Below are 26,313 nucleotides of genomic sequence, written 5' to 3'. Positions count from 1 at the left end.
TGCTTCGTATCTCTGCCCAGGTAGCTGATACATACACACACACACACACTTTGAGTGAGGTTATACAACCACACAGACTTTCCTGGGAAAAGGCTGGCACAGGTTCTCCAGCTGTGACCCTATTACCCAGACCATATGGTAGTAATTCCTGCCACTACTCAGTTAATTATCAGCTACTAAAAGGCCCTTAAAAGGGTGTCCAATTATTACTGTGCAATATTATAATCCAATGGTAGCATGACTAATCAGTCTCAAGGCTTATTGGAAGGGCTTATTACAATAAACTCTATAAATATATAATGTACTCTAAAGCATACTTTATCTTTACATAAACCAGCCACAGGTAGAAGGTTTTAAAGATATTAAATAATAAATAATTAAAACACAAGACAAACCCACTACACCACAGAGATATCTAAGAGTTCAGAGATCACACAGAAACTTAAAATAATACAGTAGGACAGGTCTGATTTCAAAAGAAAAATACCTAACTAATCTTTACTAACTTTAACTATTCCTACAAGAAATCACAGTTCTAAAACTTACATGTGACCATAAGGCAGAGTGCTGATAAGTTGGATATTTTTTTTTTTTTTTTGTCTTTTCGGCTTTTCCCGGTTAGGGGTTGCCACAGCGGAACTCCGGTCCACTAATAATTGGCAGTAGATTTTTATGGTGCCGAGTTGCCAGCTTGATGCCCAACCTTCATCGAAGGCATGGCCATTCATGCATGTCTTTTGAAGGCCACTCGGCCGCGGGGAGATAAGTTGGATATCAAGATCAAAATAGCTAAGTCTCTTGTGAGAAATAGTATTTAAACATTACTAACAAACATGTCTGCTGGGTCCCTCCAAATTACATCATGCTGACACTTAGGTTTTCCCAGGCAAACAAACTGCATTATTTAGCAATCTAATACCTGCTCAGAAACTTACAACAATACAAGGCATTTCATATATACACTCTAGCAGAAACCAGAGCAATAAAGCACCTTCCACATGTAAATTCTGGTCATAAACTTTAGCCATAAAACAATGGGCATGAAACCTTCATCCAGACTCACTGGAACTGAATTCTGACATGAAAGGGTCACAACATGCTTCACTGGGCCAGTAGAGTGCAATGTTGTCACATATTGTGCAGTTCCACATTTCACAGTATTCTTTTACACTCAAGAAAACATGCCTGTATTTTACATTTGTTTAGAAATGCCAGAATTATATATCAAATTCTATATTACTAGGCTGGCAGCCTTCGCCCATCTCTCCCCAATCTTCACAGTGGGTATAAAGAAGTGGATCAATAAATGACTGCCAGTGACATTGTAGGTTTTATGCTCCATTTTAATGCAAGAAGATTAAAATGTTATGGCTTCTACCCCAAACCAGACACTAGTGTTAATAGTACACTAGTGAGAGTGTTATATGGTGTAGAAGGGCTGTTGTACTCCTGAGGTGCTGTGCTTCAGACGAATCACAACCATGCCTGGTCAGGATAATATTAAACATTCCATGACACTTGTTTAACAATAGGTCACACTAATTAAAATGCAGCTCTTTTTAGCTCTCGGGAAAATACAAAAAAATGTGTGACTCCATTCTCTTACTCGTAGCTAAATATTCAAAGAAACCAAATAGCTTGCAGATGTTTAACATGTTTGCTATTCCTACTCCTATGATTACCCTCTTGCTTTTTTGTACAACTCTAAAAAATCACGAATACTGAAAGTCAGAAAAATGGGTTTCCTATATAGGAAAATAACAAAATTAATGTTGAAGGAAAGTAATTCTCAATATCTCAAAATAATTGGGGCAATAAAGCCATGGCAGCATGGATTTTCAGCAAAGAGGTCATGATAGGCAAGCCTGATGGAGTTTTTTCACTGGGTAATACGGGACAAACTCAGAAGGGGATATAGGTATGGCTATGTGGTCCTCCTTAGCAAGACGTTCTACATGGCAGTACACAAAAGGCTACTGAACATATTACAAAGATTTGAAATGGCTCATAGGATAGCAGTATGGGTAAACATGATCTATGACAAAGACAGAGAGGGCAATTGTAAGAGATATGCACCAACATGAAATGGTGGTAACTAGGCGGCATCATAGTGGTTAATGCCATAGCTATTGTTTTCAGTGTCTGTACATGCAGCACTGCAGAAGGAGTGAAAGAAAAACAAATTATTTTTCTAGTGATTACAAAATGATACACAACAGGGGGGAAAGCTAAACAATGGATGAACATGGGCTTGGTAAGATTAAATGAATGATCTAAAGCATAATGGGTTAAACTCATTTCAAACGAAAGAAAATAATGCTTATCGGAAATTGTTCAGGAAAGCTGGAGGAGAAACAGAATTAACAACAACATGTAAAACAGGCTGTGAGAGTAATCCTATTAGATGATCTAATGTTAAGGAAGCAATGTGAAAACTAGCAAGTGTGATACTATGATGCATAGGATAAGAGATCATCAGCAAAATGCAAGATGTTCTCCCTCCTTGTAAACAGTTGGAAAGACACCATGTAGGATACTGTGTAACATTATGGAGACCTTGTCCTTGAACAAATACAGCCAGTCTGGATGCAGAACAGAGGAAGACAGCAAAAATGGTGCATCATCATCCCAGGGAGCTGTATAGAAACAGACTGGAATTGCTTAGCATGTAGATTTTTGAAGAACTAAGACAGAAAATGAGCATGACAATAACATTTTATAAGTCAAGAACATTCATTGTGTGCAAGTGGGTACACAGTAGCTAAACACAAGATGAACAACAGTTCAGGGATATTCACACCATGACTGGAAGGTGATTAGAAGTCTTCATGAAAAATTGTGAGGCCAAAAACAGTAATGTATTGGACAGATATAAGACAGTTCTACAGAAAAATTAGTAAAAAAACACTCATATATAATCTGCAGGTTATCCATTATGTAGGGAAACAGGCATTTTATATGGAACAAGTAGTTAGCTCTTGTTATCAAAATAAATATTTCTGTGTTGTCCACTGAATCACAGTGGTCACTGATGGGACTGGAAGCTCTGAAAACACTTGTTTTTTTCATAAACAAATTTCTTGAAGAATTTTCAGCAAATGCAGCATGTTCTGACCTTCCAGAACATGATGTCATCTATATGCCTTAAAAAAATGGACTAAGAAATAAACTTTCTCTGTCTTCTTCCGTATGTTTACTTCTATCCTATTTTCTCAATGACTGGTAATCTTTTAAACATTGGATTTTACCTGTCAATCCTATCAATTTTCTTTTCTCTTTATGAAAGAACAGTATCATGTCTGCATATCCAGCATTGGCCTCCATGGCTCCTAACAGCTTATAACTGCTTTGCTATCTGTAATACTTTCCAGTTAAGCAGACGGTTTTTCCATGCCTTTCAAGGTGCCTGAGTCTGCTGAAAATCTCTCCTCCATGAGGGATATATTTTATTTCAACATACCCCTCCCCATTTCTATTTTTTGCTTCTAGAATATGCTGTACCATTAGTTTCAGTGGTAAGTACTAGGCTAGCTGCCCTTGTGGGCCATTTTAAGCCTAGCTAATGTCCCTTTCAAAGGTGAGAATCAAATTCTGTACCTTGTGACTGTGAGGTAAACACATTAACCATTATACCAAACTCAACCTCATTGACTGGCTGACTCATTATTCATGCTAGTCTTGGGGGCACCTTCTTTCCAACTAAGGTTAACTTTTTCAATATCCAGTAGAGGTCAGTGGTATTAGGTGGGCAAGATCCTATATGCAGATACCAAGAGTTAGATACAGATGACTCACAACTAGTTAGCATTAGAGTTAACCTGTTTTAGACTTTATAACAAAGCAAACCAAAATAATGGATATGAGCAGGGTATTGTACACTCAGCCTTTGCAACACCAGTCATCCCTTGTGTACTTTGACTGCTAATCAGAGCCAGGTCACCAGTAGTACGGACAGGCACCAGCCCAGCTCTCAGTAGTCTGCCCATACACAAAGATGAACATAAGCCACGTGGCAGTCTGAAAGATCACCACTCTAGTGCTCACCTTGATCCTTGCTTCTGTATCATTAAAAAAAAAGAAATCAATTAAAGGACACTGTGCCCTCTCTAACATAAATACACATCCCCATCTTCAACAGTATCTGCTATACCACTCTAAGTTTAGCAGTCTTCATCATTTTATGTAAGCTATTTATATCACTTTCCATTTTGGAAACTTTTACACATGGACACAAATTAAGTGACCACAAAGTATAGCCAAATCTCCCCTAAGAGTAATATGTAAGAAAGACCTGATAAAAATCAAACACCTTAAGTGGTATTAGCTATGACAAGGTAACCCAAACATCAGTGTGCAGAAAAATGTCCAGTAATAGTCCCCTTGTATATCTATTATTGCCTTGTTTAATAAATATGCAATTCCTCAATTTGTAAAAGAAAGCCATTCAAAAATTCACTTAACTATAGAGCATATCTGTAGTATTAACCAATGTTTATCCACAAATTCTATATCTCACTGTAAGCATGAATGATGTTAATTTCTACCTATGATGCCTCATGCCTCAGCCACTACACATATGTGAAGTAAACCTCTTGTGAGATGTTAGACAGTTACTAATGTTGAAAGCACATATCCAAAATGACTTCTCTAGGATGCAGCACAAAAGTGCATATGTCTGGAAAACCACTTAAAAAGTAAGAATATTGAGTATACTTTAGAATAGATCATTACACTGCTTCTTCAAGATTTTATGCATTAATGTGTGAATGAATAAAATGTTCAGTATGAATGTCTAACTTCTATGGCTTTTTATCTTTCTCTCTTCTCCACACTAGACTATCATATGGATTCAAAAACACAGTATGCAAATGAGCATGAATGTAAATTCAGGAAGGCATAAAATACAAATGCTTTAGTGCACAGTTCACAAAAAGTGCAGCATACCAACGGACAACATATAGACATGTTTGTGAACCAGGTACCAAGGCAAGTGCCTAACAACCACAGAGTAGTAGTGACCAATGGCAGACATAATACAGTATCACAACCCATTCATCTCTGTGCAGTAATAGTAACCTGTACAAGAACTTACCCGTATGCAATAAATAACAAACAACAAAGGAAACAAGTGGAAGCGTTCCCCATACCAGCAGAAGCTGCCAATAACTGTACCAATACTGTGAATGCAATCATGGTATGACATATACATGACATATACAGCACCATCAAAATAATACCAGCCCTGAACACCATATTTGTCTTTGAACATGGTCAGAGGCCAATGAAATACCTGGTAAGCAAAGATAGAGGCAGAATACCACATAGGGCATGCCACATCAAACATTACAAATGTATTACTATACAGTGTATTTACAGGTGTCATAAATAATACATGTACAGGGTAAACAAATGCAACAGTAAAAAATGCTGAAAAAAGCTGTTGCTAGGCCTTTCTACAATCCAGCTTTTTGTGGTTAGAAAGATACCAGTAACTGATAAAACAGGGCTGAAAGGAACCTATGCAGTGAACCACAGAGATGTCATGGGCTGTGATGGCCCCCTTCACCCATGATATGTCCAAAGCACCTGCACTGCTAATTTTTCACTTTGGAGATTTTCTCCTCAGGCCTCCACTGAAAAAGGGCGCAAGCTCAGATGGACTAACCCGGTCAACAAATGTCAAACAAACAAATAAATAAATAATAAACACCTCAAGCAGTCACAGAGGATGTGCTTAAGGCATTCTTAGAACCAGATCTGAGTGGGCATTTGTTAGAGATGTTGAGTTTTTGCTGCCCTAGGATCCTAAGCCCTATTGTGGAATGGTGCTAAGAAGATCTTGGGTGGCTCAGGAATTAATAATTTCTCTATATATTTTATGTGGAAGTTCTTTGTGACTATAAATGGTGTTAAAAGATCAAACCAACTTTTTAAATCTATATTTGCATTAATAATTTTCCTAAATGAGTCAATGTAATAATTAATCATATGAGTTTTTGTGGGTTTAGTTATGTTATATTGCATACTAATACATATGTGCCATGGCAAATTGTTCTTATCTATGTGAATTTTTTTTTTGTAAATCAAATTCATTTATTGATATTACAGTTAGTATTCCAATTTGCAGAGTCATTTGGACTTATCCAATCTGAGATTATTTTAGATATTGATGCTTTTATACATGTTTCTATATCAGGAAAGTTTCATCCTCTCTGTTTCCATGGTCTGATATGATGTATTAAAGCTATTCTGTTTCTTTTGGGAAACCATAAAAAAATTATTAGGCATGAATTTATTTCTTTAAGTATATTCCTTTCTGGTAACAGTTGCATTGCCAAGGCTATATTTAGGATCTTGGGCAGTAAAACCATTTTTATTAACTGTAGTCTATCTTCAAATGCTAATATCATTTTGTTCCATTTTTCCACAGAGATTTTAATTATATTGATGATATTATTGTAGTTTTTGAGACTAATTCATTATTAACCTTGCATAACTCAATTTCTAGATCTTTTAAGGTAGATTCTTCTTTCCCTATGATGTGATCCTCCTTAGGCTGCAGTTCTTTTTTTTTATTTAAAAATAAAAATTTTGATTTTGATTTATTGAAATGGAGTCCTGAAGTCATGTGAAATTTGTCAATTAATATATCTAATTCTTCTAATGTCTCTTTTGTATTAGATAATGTTAGTAATATCTCATCAGCAAATAGCATTACTTTAGAATTGTATTGTTCACAAACATCTATTCCTTTGATTTTTATATTGTTACAAACTGAATTTGCCAATATTTTAATAGCCAGAGCAAATAGAATCGGTGACATGGGACATCCCTGTTTAGTGCCTTTTGTTATATGTATAGATTCAGAGGTAAAAGGATCTAACTTGACATACGCTAAATTATTTGTATATATATTCTTTAGGAGATGAACAAAGGATGCAGGAAATTCAAATAACATTAGGATTTTGAATAAATAGTCCCAATTTAGGGAATCAAAGGTTTTCTCTATATCTAAGCCAATTATGAGTGTTTCTTTATTTTCTTTATTAACATAATCTATAAGGGAAATTATACTTTTAGTATTGTCAGGTGTGTGTCTATGATATATAAATCCAGTTTGATCATCATTTATTGTTTTGGATAGTGGTATTTTCATTCTGTTAGTTAATATTGTCATAAATATCTTATAGTCATTATTTAATAATGATATAGGTCTATATGAGGTACAGAGGTTTGGGGATTTGTTTTCTTTTAGGATTGGTGTGATTAAGGAATATCTTCCAAGAGGGTGGTATTAAAGCTTGTGATTGAATTTCTAATAGAGTTTTATGGAAGAGGGATAGTATCTTTGAAGGAAAAAGTTTATATATTTCCATAATTATACCATCTATACCTGGAACTTTATTATTTTTACCCTCTTTTATTGTATCTGCAATTTCTTTGTAGGATATGGGTGCTTGCAGATCTAGTTTTAATTTTTCTGGTATTTTTTTATATTAGAGCATGTTTCATCTAGATTTAATTGATTGATATGTATATTTTCTTTTTGGAAATGTTCCATATAGTGATTTCTATAGGCATCAAGAAAGTCACCTATATCTGAGACATTTTCCCCTTTCTTTTCATGGAAGATACTTTTAATGTTATTAACTTTTGATTGTATTTTGATTCTTGTGGATAAATTATGTAGATATTTTGAGAAGTGGCCAAGGTATTAATTTTTAGTTTTTCTAAAGCTAAACTAGTTTTATGTGTTAGAATTTCAATTTCATTGTATTTGTTGTTTTATACTGCTATTTTCTTTTTCATCTCCAAATGATTTTGATTTTCTTCAGCTTTTACTGACAAAAGTTTGGATTGTAGATCTAATAATTCAGAATCCCATTCTCTGATTTTTTTTCATACCGAGTTAGGGTTTTACCATATATGAAAGCTTTTAATTAGTCCCATATCATTATTTTATTTATCTCTGTGGTGTAATTAACATCTAAGAAGAACTGTAATTCAGATAATAACCAGGGTTTTAACTCTTTAATTTTAGTTATATATGCTGGAATTCTGGAGTTAAAGATTAATGGTTTGTACCCATTTTGAAGTTTTAGTATCAATGAATTGTGGTCTGAAAAGGGGCAGGAAGTGATCGAGAAATTAATGATTTTAGAGTGTAAGTCATGGGCAGCAAATATTTTATCTATTCTAGTTTGGGTATCAAATCTGTGATCTTGATGGGAAAACAACAAAGATTTATCTTCTTTAAATTTGAAAGTATCTACAAGATGAAATGATTCTACCCACTTGTTTAAAGCTTTTGCTACAGCAGATGTACGCACCGGTCTTTTATTTGTAGTTTCAGAAATATCAAATATACAGTTAAAATCTCCTCCTAATATTAAGTTGCTTTTATAATTATTGGAAATGAAATCCAAGTGTTTTTTAACAGTTCCTGTTCCAATGCCTGGGAACCAGTATAGATTGGCTAGGGTCCATATTCTGTTATTATATTTAACTATTACTAATGTCATAAGGCCTTCTTTTATCTTCATACGTATAAATAATTTCTGGGTTAATCACATTTGTTTTCCATAAAATTGTTACCCCTTTTGTCTTTGTCTTATAAATGGATTACACCCATATCATATATTCCTTAGGATTCCACTTGTATTTATTTATTTTATTTTTATTTTATTTAAATTTGTTGACCGGAAGTGTCCAACTGGACGTGGGTCCATTTTCAGCGGAGGCTCGGGGAAAAAAGCTCCACAGTAAAATAAACAGACAGTAGTTACATGGGATTACATAGCGATTAACAATTTAACATAGAAATTACTTACAACATATTTACAGATGAAGAACATAGTACATCAGTAGACAACTAGAATCTTTATCTGTGAAGTACATAACAGGCATTAACAAATGTAACAATGAGAAGTTCCTGCTGTATAATAAGTACTAGGCTTATGAGCATCTGAGCTTGCTATCATCAAGGTAGTTAGTGGAGGTGAAAGAAAGGTAGTAGTTGGATGGGGTGGATGATATTAGAGTGGGAGTTGCAAGGGCATAGCCAGCATGTTTTTAGGTGTGCTTTTAATAAAGTTTTGAAGTTGGTGCATGATGGTACGGAGGTAATTGTGGGTGGGAGTGAGTTCCATAATTTGGCTATGGCGCAAGAGAATAGTGCTTTATTTGGCTTTAGTGATCTGCAAGTGATTTTTGTTGCTGGATCTTAGTGGTCTGGTGGTGCGATAGGGTTGGAGTAGATTCTGGAGGGATGGGACATTTAGTGGATGGTTTACTAGTTTGTGGGTGAGTGAGAGTTGATACCACTGAAGGAGGTGAGGGAGTTTAAGCCAGCCCAGTTCAGCAAGTGAGAGACAGTGGTGACTACGGTAGGATGCCCCTGTGGCGAATTTGGCGATTTTGTTGTAGCAGGTCTCTAGCTTGTATAGATCACATTGCCTTAGGTTGGTATATACTGGAGAGGCATAAAGTAGGGTGGAGATAAGGTGGGAATTTGCTATTGAATTATTTGCTGCTTTGGTGAGAAATTGTTTATTTCTGTATAATGCTCCTAGTTTTTTGTGGACTTTTTTATGGTCATGGATATGTGAATGTCAAATTTTAGTTTATTGTCTATTTCCACTCCTAGCAATTTGGTGTATTCAGTTGGGTATATAGTGGTGTTGTCTTTTGCTGTGATGTTAAAGTGAGAGTTGTTTTGAGTATGTTTGGTGGGTTGGAAGATGAGTAGTTTAGTTTTGTTTGGGTTGAGTATTAATTGGGCATCGGATAACCATGTTTCAACAGAGGAAAAGGCTTCCTGTGTGACTTTTTGCAGTTTGGGTAGGGACTGGGCTGAGCAGATGATGGTCGAGTCATCTGCGTATTGGATGAGTGTGCCATGTTTGGTGGCAGAGGCTAGATTATTGGTGTAAACAGAGAAAAGTAGGGGTCCAAGGATGGATCCATGGGGAACCCCTATGGAGACAGGTAGTTGGGGAGATATGTCATTCTGCCATACAACGGATTGTTGGCGGTCAAACAAATAAATAAATAAAATAAAATAAATAAATACCTGTATTTTGCTGACACTGTATTTTGTTTCTTACCAAAAACCTGGAAAAAGCTAGAAAATCAAAGCTAGAGAATCCCTTGGAAAACTAGGGCTGGAAATTCTTACAGATTCCCTGTATCAGCTTACCATGTATATCACACTTTTTGATTTCCTCTGCAGCAGTGGGGCTAAAAAACAAATCTCTATCTAAAGGAGAATTTAAAATCTCATTTTTTTCATCTGGGAGGTTTCGAGTACACAACCATGCAAATCTTCTAAAAACAATATCAGTGGCCATAGCCTTTGAAGTATTAGTCATATACAGCCTGTAAACAAAAGTAGCAAATTGAAAAATAGAAGAAATTAACTCGTTAACACCTGTGCGGAATATCACATCTATTATAGCCTAAACGCATACTTGCATTCCAGAGCATTTTCTGAAAAAAAAAAAAATCAACTTACAGCATAAAGTAATCCAAGGCTTTTCTACTGCAGGACATCCTAGATTAACAATCTTACTGTAATTTTATTAATATTTCCCCACTCTTTTGAATCCTGCCTATTATAAGCTGGCAAATCACTTACTTAAAAGAAGTCAGACCCAAGAAAGGTCTGGACACCATAAGGAGCTATTTGTAATTGTCATTTGTTTTGAAATTAATTTCTTGAAGTAAGACAATTTGTGCTTTGTTCAATTTTAAATATTTCAGTAGATTTGATCTCTTGCTAGGCTTGTTTAACCCATTGGTATTTAAAGATAATAAAGTTAAATCCATCTTAGGTTATTTAGACTATGTATTTTTTGTTTTATTGTGACTATTAAACATTTTCCTCTGATAACTATAAAGTATATGTTTGTGCTTTTAAAGGAAATTATCAGTTTTATACTTTGAGTGTTTACCAATAAAGTAATGTTTTGGTCAGGCATACTAAAATGATTTTGTGAAATAACAAATTTAAATTAATAAAATTAATCATTCATACCTTGACAATCCAGAACATCTGAGCTCCATAAACTGAATTATCATATGGAGAATATTTGTAATAGGAATAAGCAATATTTATATTATTTTGAAAAGATATAATACTATTGTAGATTAGACAGAATTCTAATACAATATAAATGTCTACTTATTGTATAAGCAATTAATATTTACATGAAAGATAGATGACAAGCAATTCAATCATAGTAAAGTAGGATGTTTCATATATAAAACCTCAGTAAACGATTATAGCACACAGTTATTTAACATATTCACCCTTATTGATGAAGTATTTCAAAACGTATTACTTAATATAACTAGATGGTAATAATATTTATACCTAATGTTTATAATACAATGTATTTTACTGGATATATCAGAAGTTATATTTCATTGTTTGCCAGCATTTAAGTAATCACTTTGTTTGTTGCTAACTTACTTAAAGCATCATATTTGTTTTATGTGAACATTGATGAAAGTTAGTGCATCCCTCCTCCCCCCATTTGCTACACATAAGGATTTTCATATCTGTCATTTCTTATTATAAAATTAGTAAAATTATAGGCTAAATTATAGGCTAAAAACAATTAAAAGCACTACACCCTCACAAACTCCCCTTGAGTACCTTGTTCCCCATTGGCCCTTTTGTTCAATTATAAAGGAATTCCCAATACTATTCTAGCATGTCCAAAGGTCAGTTGTCAGTCTCCTCTCCAGTCCAGCTGGTGAATCTGGGAATCTTGAGGCAATGTTACAACTGCCTCATGTACACAGACAACCCTCTCCTCCTCCCAACAAATTCCAACACATGTGAGAGATGCAACCATATAGCCAAACTGGAGGCTAAGCTCTCTCAACTCAGTACTGGCGTAACCAGTCAGGAGGAGAAGGAAACCACACTCACTACAATTCCAGTCTCACATAGACCTACCACGACAACAAACCAAACACATAAACACACAAAAACATACTCGGAGGCTCTAAATAAAAATCTGCCTAAGCAGCAGAGACCTCCAAAGCAGACACCCAAGCAACCGCTACCCCAAAACAAAACATGTGCAACATATAGCTCACAAAGCCAGTGTGCCGAACAGTCACAGCCCTTAAGGCTAAACAACACACCTGATACACTTGTAATAGGTGACTCTATCATCAGGCACACTGACGTCCCGCTCACCAGGCTGAACAAGGAGAAGGTCACGGTGAGCTGCCTGTCGGGCACTAGGATCCGCCACATAACACAAGCACTCAGGTCACTCCAAGGCAAGTACAAATATGACTCAGTCATTGTCCATGCTGGTGTGAATGACCTGAGACGTACCTCCCTGGACTACATGAAAAGAGACATAGAGGAGCTCTCTGAGCATGTAGCCCAGGCTGGTATGACCCTGACCTTGAGTAGCATCTTACCCTCACCAAGAATGATGCCACAATATGAAGATAAGATGATCAATTTCAACAATTGGCTTAAGTGTTGGTGTCATTCAAAGGGGATCCAATGCCTGTCAGCCTGGGATGACATGCTCGACAAGCCACGATGCTTCGCTAGGGACGGCTTGCACCTGTCACCCCTGGGCTTTCGGATATTGGCAAAGGCTCTTGCTACCCCCATAGTGCCTTTTTGGCAAGGCTCAAAAGACAAACCCACCTCCATAGGTATCACAAGGGATAAGAAACTAAGAGTAATGCTACTCAACGCCAGAAGTCTAAACCTCAATATGCACTTTTCGAAACTCTCCTTAGCATGGAGAACATCGATATCTGTGCAGTAACAGAAACCTGGTTCAAGGCTCCCGAGAGCACCCCAGCACTACCAGGTTATACCTCATACCATGCTTTTCGGCCCCAAAACTTGGACCGAACCACAAAAGGAGGGGGAGTATCAATATTCGTCAAAGATACCCACACCTCCAGGTTGGTGGCACAGCACGAAGCATCAGAGACTATCCATGTGCAACTAACTGTGGGTAAAACTGCCTTCCAGTTTAGAGCCTGCTACAGACCACCCTCCCAAACACAGGAACCCCACTGAGCCTTCCTGAGAATACTGGAAAATATGAAGGTCTCTCCAAACACCATTATATTGGGCGACTTCAACTATCCAAACATAGACTGGGAGCATTACTCTAGCTCCAACACCCTAGCCCAAAGGTTCCTAGAATTTATAAACTCAAATGCTATGGAACGTGTTACCACTCCCACAAGAGGGGAAAACATACTGGACCTGATCATCACCAACATGGGGACACTATGCTCCAGACCAGAAGTGTATCCCTCACTGGTAAGATCAGACCATAAACTAATCTCACTGGATATTCACATCCCGACACCACCCCCTGCCCAGAAAACCACAGTGAAAAACTTCTCTAAAGCAAATTTCACACGCCTCAAAACCGAGGCAAAATCCTTCAAAGCTCCCGGGCCTGTGGAAAATACGGCCCAGACCGCAGAATCCTTTATAAACGCATTCTATGAACACCTTCAGGAATGCATGGATCATGCAATCCCAAATAAAACCAAGACCCAATCCTCCAAAGGCAGACGTCCTGTCTGGTGGACCCCAGCCATAAACAAACTATACAATAGAAGGAGGAAGCTACTACATGATAGAGCAAAATCCCAAAAAGGGAAGGCATCTCTGATCAGTATTAGCAAAAAACTACGGGCACTCATAAAATCGTCTAAGGCCAGCTTCGAGAGAAAAATTGCACAGGACACTAAGGATAATCACAAGGCTTTCTTTAGTTATGTTAGGAACCTGGGTGGGAATTCCCAGATATGCTCAGAATTAGTCCAAAATGACAAAAAATACACTGAGCCCACAGACATTGCCAACATCCTAGCTGACAGGTTCAGTGCAAACTCCCCCCCCCACCAAAAGGGCAAATATCTATCCCAACAGAGTGCTGCCCCCCTGACATTTCAGATGCTCAGGTAAGAGCTGCCCTCTCCAAAGCAAAAAGCACAGCATCAGTGGGAACAGATGGTGTCCCGGGCTGCGTCCTACATGAACTCCAAGAAGAGCTAAACCCAAACATAAAACTACTGTTCAATCTTAGCCTTACTATAGGATATGTACCCAAAGAGTGGCGTACAGCAACAGTGGTCCCTCTCCACAAAGGTGGTGCCTCAACAGATCCTGGAAACTATCGCCCCATAAGCCTGACTAGCTTGGTCTGCAAAGCTATGGAAAGGATCACCATGGACTTCATAAATAAAGATATTGGGGACCTACACACACTGGATCCTACCCAGTTTGACTTTGTTAAGGGCAGATCCTGCCTCTTAAACCTGGTTGATTTCTTTGAAACAGTCACCAAGGCCATTGACGAGGGGAAGGTGGTCCACACAGCCTACCTGGACCTTGCAAAAGCCTTTGATACAATACCCCACTTGGGCATTGTAGAAAAGCTCACCAGCTTAAATATAAACCCCTGTGTCACTAGATGGGTTGCAAACTGGCTCAAGGACAGAACCCACATGGTTAGAATTGCTGGAGCCATGTCAGACTCCAAACCAGTTACAAGTGGCGTCCCACAAGGCTCAGTCCTGGGACCTCTCTTGTTCGGTATATATTTCTCGGCGGTACAGGCCAACACGGAAGGAGTGTGGCTGACCAAGTTCGCAGATGACTGCAAACTGGGTGCCATAATCAACTCTCCAGCCGACACAAGCATCCTCCAAACGGGCCTCATAGAAACAGACAACTGGTGCCAGAGCCATGGCCTCAAGCTAAACGCCAAAAAGTGTATAGTCATCCCCTTTGGCAAAAACAAAGTGCCCACAAATTACCACATAGGTGGTAATCCATTAAATACAGAAGACGTCATTAGGGACCTGGGGACCCAAGTTGATAGCAATCTCTCATTTGACAACCACGTGGCCAAAGTGGTTAGAAAAACATTTTATATAGCCGACCTAATCATGAAGGGATTCACATCTAGATCAGGGGAGGTCATCGTGCCTCTTTACTCATCCCTCATCAGGCCCATAATTGAGTACAATGCCCCTTTTGGGATGCACCTTACCAGACACCTGCAGCAACTGGAAAGACCCCAAAAGTACCTCACCAAGAGGATCAAAGGGCTCAAACAGATGCCATATGCTGCCCGGTTAAAGAAACTCCAGCTCTACTCAGTGGCATACCGCCTGCTCAGAGGCGATCTGTGCCTGATGTATAAAGCCATGTCCAACCTGGAATTAATGGACATGCTGCACCTCCGAAAATCCAAATCCCATCGAGCTACGCGCTCGAGAGACTTGAACCTCAGCACTAAAATAAATAGGACATGCTGGAGGGACAGATTCATAACCCAGAGGCTCCCTTCACTCTGGAATAAAATCCCAGTCCAGGTTAGGCAGAGTCCCACATTGACTCTCTTCAAGAGGAATCTTGATGAGTGGATGGGAGATCATAGGTTTACCCCAGCTATCACTTCTGTGTCACTGTTAGACAGAGGCACAGTATACTAACCTCAAAAAAAAGGCATAGCAAAATTAATTTAAAATGGGTGGTGAAAGCCAAACACACTCTGGCTAGGCTTATAAATGCCCTAGGGCAGATAGCCTAGTATGAACCTATGAAACCTATGAAACCTATGATTGTGATTAATGATTACAAGTTCCCTTTCCATATTCATAAATTGCCATTTTATGGCATATACTGAAAGTTTTTAGATTTAAATGGCAACATTCTATTTTGCATAATCAGCAAAAGTTAAAATGAGTGGTTATTGTCAATTTAATACTATTTGTTCAGAATGTAATTGTTACATTCTGTGACATTCCTAGTTCAGGCTTCTATTGTTTCCCTTGAACAAGTTTGTCAGTTTGATGTCATGTATAAAACATTAGTTACCTTGGCAACAGCTTAAGTATTATGTATGGTCATGATGGGTTACAAAAACATAATTCAAGTTAAAGCAATTATATGACTTGTTATGCACATTTACTTATATGATAAAAATCATCATGCTTCCCCTTGATGTTCAATATAGTGTATGTCATTTATGACAAGATAAAACAGTAGTGTTATTATACACAAGTCCATGTTATTAAACTGAGTGTCTATTGTCAATTTAATACTATTTGTTCAGAAAATGATTGTTACATTCTGTGACATTTCAAGTTCAGGCTTCTATTGTTTCTGTTGAACAACTTTGTCAGTTTGATGTCATGTATAAACATTAGTTACCTGGGTAACCAATTAAGTATTATATATGTTCAAGATGGGATACAAAAACTACAATTCAAGTTGAAGGAATTGCATGACTTGTTATGCATATTTACTTATATAAGAAAATCATCATGCTTCCCCTTGATGTTCAATGTAGTGTATGTCATTTATGACAAGTTAAGACAATAGTGTTATTATTCACAAGCCCATGTTATTAAATACTGTCTTTAATATCTAAATTCAGCAGACTGCTTCATCTTATATGACGATTATATATTTTATGTGTAGATTTACTAAAATCATACATTACAATACTATCGTGTGTGTTTTTTTTGGGTTTTTTTTGTTTTTTTTTGGCTGTTGCTTAGTTATTTGAGAGACCACAAGCTGTAATGCTTATTCTTATTATTAGCTCCTTCCAAGCATGTTTATATAGTCCATAGACTTTAAATTATGAGACCCTTCTAGTTTCTTACATGTTATAAGTATATTTCCATCCTTACATACACACATATCAGTACTTCAAGCACGGGCAACAATACCCATCCAGTTTTGCCAGAAATACTGTTCACTAGTTCATGTGGTATGTTTCCAGGCTGTTCTTAAAATATCCCAACCAATATTTGTCCTGTTCCATTTTACCAGCCTGTTGCATGCAGTGGCCACTCTGCCAGTAAACCACTCAACACACCTTCCATTCCCACAGATATTTCCATGAAGGAAATTTGATGACTCTCTAGCACTTCCTGGCAACCCCAAACACCCCTAGAATCAGATATCCCCATATGCCCAACACGTCCGAGAAAGCTCACCTCCCAGATCACTACAAAGGGTTCTGCACAAGAACAAGTGCAGTTAGTCTTTCACAATAACTCAGACTTCCACTCTTATGTAAGTCCTTAATGTGTATGGACCAAAATACATTTTAAATATAAAATTGCACTTATTTTTTTTTTTATCAAGAATCAACTTAATGAGCTAAACAAAGTGTTGGGAGACCATCAATATGTGTACATGTGGTTTAAAACAGCCCTTTTATTATATATATATATATATATATATATATATATATATATATATATGTATATTTATTATTTTTTTTTAAACCAAAAACATTGCAGAGAATCATTTTGGAGGCTCCTTAGAGCCATTAAGCATTATCGTCACTCTGTCTCCGTTACCATAGCAAGCTGGGAGCATCTGTTTTTGTTAGTGTGTCTGTGTACTGCATACCAGAGGCTCGCGATGCACCTGAAGCTTCACTTCACTTCACTGCAACTTCAAGCCTAAATTCCCTCCCTTTCAGTGAGGCAGCATCCAGAAAAAAGAACGGAGAGTGACCAGATCAAAAAGAAAAAAGAAAAAGAAAGAAACCTCCCAACAAGCCGCCACAACAAAAGATAACACATTCTTCCAGCCTTCCCACCTCTCACTCACCAAATGTATAAACAAACTATTCTCTGCTAAAATGTCCCAAATCACAGTTTTATCTACCCCCTTCCCCTGGATCCAGGCTAAAACACCAAATGTCTCTTCCTAATACACAAGCATTAGTAAACCTCGATCACAAGCCGCAACCCACAGCTTCCCGGAGATGAAAACGGCAACATGCAACAGCTGCCAGACACAACTGCATCCACACACACCATGTCAGGGTTAATCAAACAGCACTCGAAGCTATGATACCTGCCATAATTGATATTAACTATGTTTAGACAGAATAATAATGACATTTGTACTAGACATGGCAGCATCCACATACACCATATCAGGATTGATCAAACAGCACTCGAAGCTATGATACCTGCCATAACTGACATTAACTATGTTTAGACAGAATAATAATGACATTTGTACTAGCTGCCAGACACAGCTGCATCTACCCACACCATATCAGGATTGATCAAGCAGCACTTGTAGCTGTGATACCTGTCATAATTGATATTAACTATATTTAGACAGAATAATGATGACATTTGTACTAATAGCTTGCTACTATTATTCAACCAGGATATACACAACATTTTTAAATCATACTTTGTCTCCATGACAGGATTTTTTTTCAAAACACTCTACTGTTACTGCTATTATATATGATGTTTATTTGTTACATTTGAGTCTGAACTCTGATGAATGGTACCTTGTTGAATTAGTTAATTAATTACTTAAATTATTATAAGTAAAAACAATGAAAAATGAACAAGATAAGTATTCACTTGAGTTCAAGTAGGGAAATAAACTTCTATGTTTATATTACAGGTTGCTTTGTTTGGCTTATGTATAAAGCAAATCGTAACCCATCTTGACCTACCTTTGTTTGTGAAGAATTACTGGACTCTTTGAACATTCTGAATAAATCATTACTGTTTCTCAGTTGGTTAAGAAACCCTCCTTTTTTTCAAATAAACACAGATGACAAGTGATGTACCATATCAGCTGATATTTTGAGAGATGTAGTTGTAAGAGTTATTTTTTGGGGACAGCTGTCTTGGAATCAGTTGTTTGTTTCTTCTTTCTAGCATCAGTCCAATGATTTGTTTCTTTTATTCTTTTAAGAGTAGGGGCCATCCATTCCATTTCTTCTGGGATAGACACTATGTTGTTGTTTTTGATGACTATAGTAGCTTCTTCTAAGTCATTAAAGGTTCTCATCTAATTGGCAAAAAGTATTTTTATCTTGGCTGGAAAGGCCAGCTGTGCTTTAATGTTGTGTTGTTTCAACAGTTTTATTATTGGCCAGACTTTTTTTCCTTTGTTCTAGTATTCTGAAGAATAATCATTGTCAAACCTTATCAGGCTTTGATTGTATTTTAAGGGTGATTTTCTCCCAAGCAGATTTTAATATTAGTTCCTTGTCCAGAAATGAAAGAAATTTTATAACTATGGATCTAGGTGGAATATTTGTTGAGTTAGAAGCAGGTTTCCCTCAGTTGTCTATGTGCCCTTTCAATTCCAAATGAAAGTCCCTCTTTCAAGTCTAAAAATTCAGGAATCCAGGTTGTTAAGAATGAAATAATGTCTTCTTTTCAGTGTTTTAAGGCAGACCAAAGATCCTTATGTTTCTCCTTTCCCTATTTTCTAAGTCATCTGTTTTGTTAAGCAGCCATGTATTCTGTTTAAGCAGAAATTCTTTTTGGAATTCTTCCTCTTTGAGTCTCCCTTCAATGTCATTTAGAGAAATCTCTATATTTGTTATTTTTGTATGGTGTTGCTGTAATAGTTCCTTAAGAGTATCAGTCTGTTTTTGAGAATTTAATTTGTTTTTTAAGTCATTTTTAAAGCCAACCATCTTCAAAGATAGTTCCTTTAAGGTAGATGTCATCAATCAGTACTTTTTTCAAATCAGCATCTGGATGAGAATTCCTTGAGTTGTTCATATTCAGTGACTCGATATATCTCCAAGTTACTTGACAGGAAAAATTTTGTATATCTCCACTAAAATTGATATTTATGTAGTTTAGTAGTTTATCTATAGATTTCTGACATTTTAAACTTGAAAATAATACAATTTTCATATATTATTATACTAGTTTATGGAGCTCTCAAAATTCACTGCTCTCAGTTAGCCATATAGGCTCCACCCCCTCGCTTCACAGCTTTCTGTCCCTCCTTTTGCACAACCGGTAGGCTTCTCTCTCCTCCTGGTTATAGTCTTCAGTACACGATTATGAGGTGATACTAATCACATGCACATCTACATCCAGGACCAGATAATTGCTCAGTGGATGCCATATATCTAAACACATCTATCAAAATGACTCTTTACGTGCACAATATGCCATGGGCTCATGTGAGGTTGACCTATTAGTCATCGAAGCAAACTGTTTCAACTCAACATTTTCCAAAAGATAAATTATGAACACAGCGAGTCAAAAAACATATAAAAACAAAAAAAAAAACGTTTTGTTTTTGCAGGGGCTAGCCCCCTGCACCCCAAAGTAGGGGTGAGGTTCTGCCCACCACACCCCCTAAACTATGTAAACCAATGCCACAGTCATGCCACAATGAAGAAAATGACAAAAAACATTAAACCTGCATCAATGGCTTGCACACATTGTGGTGATAAAACTCACCACAACATTACATTTTCATACTAGATAATCAGCCAGCAGCAAAGTATAAGTAAATCCACATGTGAGTGTGTTCTTTTGGTCCTTATTATTTATGTTACAATGAAGACTGAATTCACTGGTGTGGCCATTTGTAGTATTTCCAAGTTTTGGAAATTGAAATAGGTCTAGTAAGATAAGGTATTTTAAAACACACAAGGCTAAGCAAATGGCACCATGCAGAAACCTGTATGAAATGGAATAAAATAATAAGGCCTTTCATCTATCCATGTACCTTAAGAAACTTAGTCCTGTATTTTTTTTTAATTTTGTAATTGTTTGAGCCTTTCAAGTTGAGCAAGGTATTTGAATAATTACATGTATTCTGTAAAGGGCCTAAAGATGGAAAAAAGAGAGGAGAATTATGATTTCCTTAATTCTATAGGATATGTCTTTGGTAATTAGTTAAGTGAGGTAGAATAATTTCCTACGACTAATACATGGTAGTCAAAGGATAGCGTGATGTTAATGAATGCGGTTAGATTTTTAATTATTGTATTGATTTTAAGGAGGGGTTTATAAGCCTAGACAATAACCAGAGGTCAGAATCAAACCCTGCATCATGTAACTGTGAGGTAAAAACCTTAAATATTATACCATCCTCTCCCCCTGTCCTCGGTTTTGGATAGTCATGTTTCCCAAATTAAACTATACTATACTATTAGAGAGGTTGTGTCAGCGCATTGAACTTATTAACCCATGGTCAGCAGACCAAATGAAAGTATGGACAAGCCCTTTTTGGAGGATTTGAGGGGCCTCAGGTGAGTGAATAACGGCTTCCAATTTGCAGTCATCAGCAAACTTTGTTAGTCATATGCTTTTAACATCTGTCTTCATGCAAAAAAAAAAAAATTGATTTCAAAGGGGAAAAGGATCTGTGAGCTATGACTAGTGACATTTCTTTGCATGGGCACTGTGTGAGTTCTATCAGTGAGCCAGCTGGCTATCCAATCGATGATGCAGAGATTAATAATTAGGTGGGAGAGCTTGTCAATAATACAAGCATGGAGAATTGTAGTAAAGGACTTTGCACAGGCCAGGTAGACAGTGTGTACAGATTGGTCCTTGTGTATGTCTTCATTAACTGTTTCAAAGAAAAAAAACTAGATTGAAAAAACAGGATCTACTTTTCACAAAACCAAACCAAAGTGACTGTGGTCAAAGGACTGTTGGACACTGACATCATTCTGTATTAATTTAGCCACTTCCTGTGGCATAGAAAAATAGTGTCCAGACTATGTATCAGGTGACCTGCTTTTTTTAGGGGAGTGGTCATCTGCTGGAGATGACTTGGAGAGAAGGTGTATGCCTGTCCCAGGAGTACGGGGTGAAAACTGTGACTATTCAATGCTAAAGTCACTTAAAGGAGGGCCAGTAATGCACAGAGGTGGTCCTGAGGTATGCATTTAGCTCACCAAGCTGCAAATGCAGTAGCCTTCAATGATACATGCACAGAAGTGCAGTGTCCCCTCTGGCATGGGTTGCATCTCCACCATCTGAGGAAGGGTTAGGGTTGTATTAATAATATTTTCATTACTGGGATGCCAATGATGGCACAAATCAAGTTCATAGCTGTGTGGAGAGATGACCACCTCACCTGGACGGCTCTTGCTCTCAGTACTGGGAATGCCCAATCCAGGAAAACAAATGGATTTCAGTCTCACAGTGGGAGGCTTGATGATCAGTAGGTACATATGGAAAAGCAATACAGAAAAAATGTTTATAGTTTCAACTGTTATATGTTCCATGGCATTGCAGGTGAGATGAAATGGCTATAGTTCCTAGGGTCATGGTAGGGCCACCCTTGTGCACAGGCACTACTATGGCAGATCTTCAAACATCCTATACAAACCTAGTGCAGAGGTCAGTAGATTCATGAGTGAATGACCGAATGTATATTTAGTACTAAGAGACAGCCAGGTGTTCTGTCTGGACCCACAGAGTTTGCTGTTATTGGCTTTGGATGGTACTGATATGATTTGCGCTAAGGTAATTACAGGAGAGGGTGTAGTCTGAAGAACAATGATGAAATATAGAAATATGTTAGTGAAGCAAGGTGAAATTAGAGTAGAATTTGTTAACTTGGGCATTGACATTCGCCTCAGATCACAGTAAGTGGTATCATTACATAGCAGCTCAGTGAGTGTTGCTTCAGAGTTTCCTGCTTCTTTTGCTATATAATTTTTGCTCCCTGGAATTTTATTCAAGATCAGCATAAGAGCTGTCCAGGGTGGGGGTGGGGGTGATGTCATTCAGGCAGTCATAAGAGCTGTCCAGGGATGGAGATATAATTCAGGCCATCATTAGGGTGCTTCACATCTTCACCACCATCCTGGAAGTGAAGGTATTTGTAATGATCTAACTCTGCTTTTGTGTGAGCGGACATGCAACCCATGTCACTGTAGAGACCTTCAATGCTTTCATCGTGTGAGTGTCCAATTCTATGTACTCATGATGAAGGCTTGTTAAGCCTAAAGTGCTTCCCTAGGACATGCATTTGCATCGCTATCCCTCTTCTGAAGATTGTGGCAGTGCATGGCCAGTTCTAACCACCCTCCCTCTCAACACTGTCACCCCCATCCTCCTCTGCAGTTCAACTAGGTACTCAAGCTACTACTCAAACTTGAGTCACTTAAGACATAGTCAGGGCTTTAGCCTTCTACACTATTAGAGTTAGCTCTGAGTTTCCTAATATAGTTTGAAAAGGCTTTGTGACTGTCCTTGGAAGAGGCGGCAACCTTTAGTTTATTGCATGCAACAGTGACATTTTATGCATGATGGGTTTGAACTTTTCTAGTACCACTGCTGCTCACCTCTTCTCTAGCTCCAATGAGGAAGTGAAGTCTCTCTGGTTGATATCTACTAATGTCTGACCATTTGTGTGTACACCATTCACTGTCTTGGGGAGGAGGTGTCAGTCTCTGTGGTCAGCCAACTACCAATTATATGATATATATCAGCTGTGAATGACCCTTAGGCAGGGCTGTTGCTCCAAGGAGCACATATTCAAGGGACAATATATGTCCCACAAATATGCATTTCATACTTGCCCATACTTAGGATCTTGGAATTTGTGCCCACCTGTCGTCCATATTGGAGGAGATATGGCAGATACTGGATGCAAGTCTGGATGTTTTGTGGAGTTATATCTGATTTGTGGTCTGTACTGCGGTGGTGGTGCTGCGGTAGCGTTGTCGCCTCACAGTAAGACGTTGTCCTGTTCGATTCTCAGCTAGAGCATCTTCTGTGGGGAGACATGCATGAATGGGCATACCTTCGTTGAAGGTTGCGCATCAGGGCTGGCAGCTCGGCACGTAAAAATCTACTGCCAATCATTAGCGGACTGGAGTTCCACTGTGGCGATCCCTAACTGGGAAAAGCCAAAAGACACAAGAACAACTGTGAATCATTTCACCCTGGTTGCACAGTTATGGCTGTATCATTGACCCTTTGAATGAAATTTCCATATGTAGTTACAGCATGAACATGGTTGTACAGTCTGCATGTCACCTGCATAGTCTCAGAAGACATAGGAAGAGTGTATTTTAAAAATGCACTGGTCTGCTCACACAGAGATGCTGGTGCACAACTGCAGCTTCAATGATTCATATACTTTTATGTGGCAGCAGTTTGAATGGATTTGGATGGATACTGTCAACAAATTATATCCCATTTGCATTTTAGTGCTATATTAATAATACCATGTTATGCACATATTGACAAACTACACCGTTCAGCAGTCTGAGCTGAGTACATTATTGCAGACAAATATGCAAAATGTGAAATACATACACCAGTTCAAAGGTGTCTTTATTGGTTTGGCATGAATATACATACCTCTGTCATGTACCTGCATGGAAACAAAAGGTGAACTTCCCTGAGCAAAAAAATGGATGTCTCACTAAAGGTACTTCAGACAGATGGCATCCCACAACCAGAAAGAGGTGGTAACCAGGATGTGTGGCAGATAATGTGAGATGAGGTGGTGGAACATGGGAATGCTGTTGGAGGTCATGATTGTCTGACTAATGAATGCTGGAAATAAGTAAAACAACATGAAAGAAAAAACAAATGGAAAACCCAAGAAATGTGGCTCTTACTGGACAGTGAGAGGTTTGTGGCACCAGAAGTACAACTCAGTGATGATGAGACCTTGGCAGTGTGCAAGCTGGTGTATTACAAGTATTTCAGGTTAGTGTGCATGTTTTTATAGTTGAAGTATGTCATTTCATGAATATAGCATTCTAATGGATAGCATGCATAATATGTGCTGACTCTGTTCTGTAACTCCCAGCCCTGCAGATGCAAGCTGCACATCACTCCCTGCCAGACCTTGGAATACAGCCACCATGGATATCCAATATTATTGGTAATAATTTATTCTGGGGAGGACAACCATTTGCATGTCAAATTACTGCTGTCTCTCACTGGTTCTGGTGCAGCTGACCATTGTACAGCAGAGTGTAGAGACCTCCCAGTATAACAGAGTGTCAAAGTCAAGCAGATGTGTTACTGAATGCTTTTCCACATACTGGACTAATGATATCACTGTAGCCAGTTGTTGTTAATATGGTGGCAGAGTCAGCTGGAGACCTTCAGTCTGATAATTAACAATGTGACCAATGAACATAGATGGTCACAGTAGCAGTGGTACTCAGGGTAAGCTCATTAAACCACAGCCAAATGGAGCAGGTATGATGCAGACAAATCAGACATGCAAAGACTACTATTCCACTGGCTATTGTCAATAGTATGCCTCTTAAAGGAATCCATACAGTGAAAGGGCAGGGGTGGTTGATGCAGGTGGGCAAAGTCCACATTACTGACAATGACTACGCTAACATGCATAGTGACACAGCAGATGTACCTACATCACCCACATCTGAACATGCTGTAACCTTTCAAAGACATCTCACGTACTAGGCAGGTATCTGTTGCTATTGTGGGTGTTATCATGGGATACTGTCCTATAAAGCATGCAAGTATATTGCAGTCAAGCTTAGATGCATAAGCTCAGATAGGAAAAGCACTGCAGGGAGTTGTCTGCTTGCTGGACTGTTTTCTGCATGAGTGCCATATGCAAGTACAGGAGCAGGATGCTAGAAGAACATGTAATTGAATTCTGATCTCCAGTAGTACAACCAGCAAACTAATGACCATACCAGATAATGCTATGAGGGTGACACACTGAACAGTACTTTCCATGAGCAGGTGCAGCTACAGACAGCCATGCTGCAATAGCAGCAGCCATTGTTACACACCCTGCAGAGTGCTGTGACACAGATATGTGCTCTGATGTCAACAACTGCCAGCATATTTACAACACCATCCTCACAGTCATGCAGGGCCATACCCTCTGTAGGTGGTCCATCTCCAACAGTGTATAACTTGGTGGCTGTAGCACTCCCTATGTGCTCACCAGTGCATTATAGGTGATCATCTTTCTCAGGACAGAGTGGTGCACCTAGATGGTGTGAATATGGGAAGGCAGAATAGATACACCAGCAGGCAAGCATGGTCAGTGATCAGTATAAAATAGTGATGGTCATGGTCAGGGCCTGTTTGCAGTATGCCTGACGTGTATTGTGACACATTGTTTAAGAAAAGATGATATCCTAACTCTAGCCCACTGTATTACAGTTTACCACACTCATTCTTATGGTCCCTTAATTGTTCTAAGAAACACATCTGTATGCACATACAATCCATATTCTACATATTTGTACTTCAAATAGTTTTACTGTTTTGATTTTGTAAATACTTGCCAATCCAATTGCCTGCTGAAACAATGCATCATACATCTGCTGTTCTTATGCTTCTAATGGCAGTTGTCCAGGTTGTCTTGGAGGCAGTGGATCATCCTGCTCATTATCAGAAATCCCTGGTTCTCTGCTGTGGGGTGTACTGTGAGGGGGCATCATGTTGTGCAATATGTAATATTAGGTGAAGATTTTGCATGTCTTGGTTGATGGATTCTTCAGGTTTTTACTTGAA

This window comes from Protopterus annectens, chromosome 1.part2 (genome assembly GCF_019279795.1).
Source record: "Protopterus annectens isolate FY-2018-M chromosome 1.part2, PAN1.0, whole genome shotgun sequence".
Classification (NCBI taxonomy): Eukaryota; Metazoa; Chordata; order Ceratodontiformes; family Protopteridae; genus Protopterus; species Protopterus annectens.
Note: the sequence above shows the minus strand (reverse complement) of the source record.